Source organism: Palaemon carinicauda, chromosome 10, assembly GCF_036898095.1.
Source record: "Palaemon carinicauda isolate YSFRI2023 chromosome 10, ASM3689809v2, whole genome shotgun sequence".
NCBI classification, from domain to species: Eukaryota; Metazoa; Arthropoda; class Malacostraca; order Decapoda; family Palaemonidae; genus Palaemon; species Palaemon carinicauda.
In genome coordinates this window covers 158,871,298-158,874,091 of record NC_090734.1, presented here as the reverse complement: position 1 = coordinate 158,874,091, position 2,794 = coordinate 158,871,298, and positions in this window count along the sequence as shown.

The following is a 2,794-nucleotide window of genomic DNA, read 5'->3' as shown; positions in this document are numbered from 1 at the left end:
TTGGAGCCCCTGTGCTTATAGCATCCTGCTTTTCCAACTAGGGTTGTAGCTTAGCAATTAATAATAATGATAATAATAATAATAATAATAATAATAATCTATAACTGGTAAAATGGAACCGAGATGAAACCGGGGTATGTATATCCGTAGGGGTTTTTCACGTCTTGCATGTACTAAATTATGAGTTTAAAAGATAATGTTTAGAATTGTTTACAACTTTCTGGTGATTATGATTATTATTATTATTATTATTATTATTACTGTGATACAGTTTATACTCTCGCCCGGTTAGTTATTAATACTAATTTCCCGTGACGGCTGTCAATGAAGCTCCCAATTCGTATTCATAAAACTTAATGAATGATAATTAGGCCATAAAGGTGCATTGGAATGTTCCCTCTCTCTCTCTCTCTCTCTCTCTCTCTCTCTCTCTCTCTCTCTCTCTCTCTCTCTCTCTCTCTCTCTCTCTCTTTAAAACACACGAGTTATTAAACAGTGCCATGCTTATGAATTACTCTTAATTATTGATTCTCTCTCTCTCTCTCTCTCTCTCTCTCTCTCTCCTCTCTCTCTCTCTCTCTCTCTCTCTCTCTCTCTCTCTCTCTCTCTCTCTCATACAAGTTATTGAACAATGTCGTGCTTCATGAATAACTCTTAATTCTTAATCATTGAATCTCTCTCTCTCTCTCTCTCTCTCTCTCTCTCTCTCTCTCTCTCTCTCTCTCTCTCTCTGTGTAATTGGAGCTGCTAATAAGATTTAACTTTGAATAACTTTTTGTTCTTAAAAGCAAATATATAAGGAGCAGATTTCCCATTGAATTTTTATATAACATTTATGGAAAAAAATAATTTTATGGTTGTATTTTTTTCCTCTGTCTTATTAATGAATAATTATTTGCAAAAATTGCAAGTATCATGAAGAAATGTTTTTTTTTTTATTATGTGAAAATATCAATAAGGCAAATTTATATATATATATATATATATATATATATATATATATATATATATATATATATATATATATATATATATTCGTATGTATGTATACATATATACATATATATATATATATATATATATATATATATATATATATATATATATAATGTATATATAACTTCTTATATTAGAATACACAAAGGTTTGAATAAACAAAAATTGACCCTTAGAATATTTCAATTTATCCCTCAACCCCTGATAGAGAGTGACATTTCTCTTAAATCCAACCAACCTCGATGGTCAATTGACCATCAATTTCCTCACAGGAGAGCGCCAGTCCATTGGCTGTCTCCGGATATTGACCAATAACCCTTCTCTTTCCCCCATTCCCAATTCTTCGCGACCAATCAGAATTGAGAAACAATCCGATGCCACTTCATCATTGGCCCTCTGGCCTCTCGATTTTCACAGCCAATCGGAATTCGGAACCAATTTAATACTGCTTCACCATTGGCCTTCTCTCCTCTCGATCTTCACAGCAGTCAGTATTCAGAACCAATTTAATACTGCTTCATCATTGGTCCTCTCGCCTCTCGATCTTCACAGCCAATCGGAATTCTGAACCAATTTAATACTGCTTCATCATTGGTCCTCTCGGCTCTCGATCTTCACAGCCAGTCAGTATTCAGAACCAATTTAATACTGCTTCATCATTGGTCCTCTGGCCTCTCGATCTTCACAGCCAGTCAGTATTCAGAACCAATTTAATACTGCTTCATCATTGGTCCTCTCCCCTCTCGATCTTCAAAGCCAAGAGGAATTAAGAACCAATTTAATGCTGCTTCATCATTGGTCCTCAGGCCTCTCGATCTTCACAGCCAGTCAGTATTCAGAACCAATTTAATACTGCTTCATCATTGGTCCTCTCCCCTCTCGATCTTCAAAGCCAAGAGGAATTCAGAACCAATTTAATGCTGCTTCATCATTGGTCCTCTCGGCTCTCGATCTTCACAGCCAGTCAGTATTTAGAACCAATTTAATACTACTTCATCATTGGTCCTTTGGCCTCTCGATCTTCACAGCCAGTCAGTATTTAGAACCAATTTAATACTGCTTCATCATTGGTCCTCTCGGCTCTCGATCTTCACAGCCAGTCAGTATTTAGAACCAATTTAATACTGCTTCATCATTGGTCCTCTCGGCTCTCGATCTTCACAGCCAGTCAGTATTTAGAACCAATTTAATACTGCTTCATCATTGGTCCTCTCGGCTCTCGATCTTCACAGCCAGTCAGTATTCAGAACCAATTTAATACTGCTTCATCATTGGTCCTTTGGCCTCTCGATCTTCACAGCCAGTCAGTATTCAGAACCAATTTAATGCTGCTTCATCATTGGTCCTCTCGGCTCTCGATCTTCACAGCCAGTCAGTATTTAGAACCAATTTAATACTGCTTCATCATTGGTCCTCTCGGCTCTCGATCTTCACAGCCAGTCAGTTTTTAAAACCAATTTAATACTGCTTCATCATTGGTCCTCTCGGCTCTCGATCTTCACAGCCAGTCAGTATTCAGAACCAATTTAATACTGCTTCATCATTGGTCCTCTCCCCTCTCGATCTTGACGACCAATCAGAATTCAGAACCAATTTAATACTGCTTCATCATTGGTCCTCTCCCCTCTCGATCTTGACGACCAATCAGAATTCAGAACCAATTTAATACTGCTTCATCATTGGTCCTCTCCCCTCTCGATCTTGACGACCAATCGAAATTCAGAACCAATTTAATGCTGCTTCATCATTGGTCCTCTGGCCTCTCGATCTTCACAGCCAGTCAGTATTCAGACCCAAT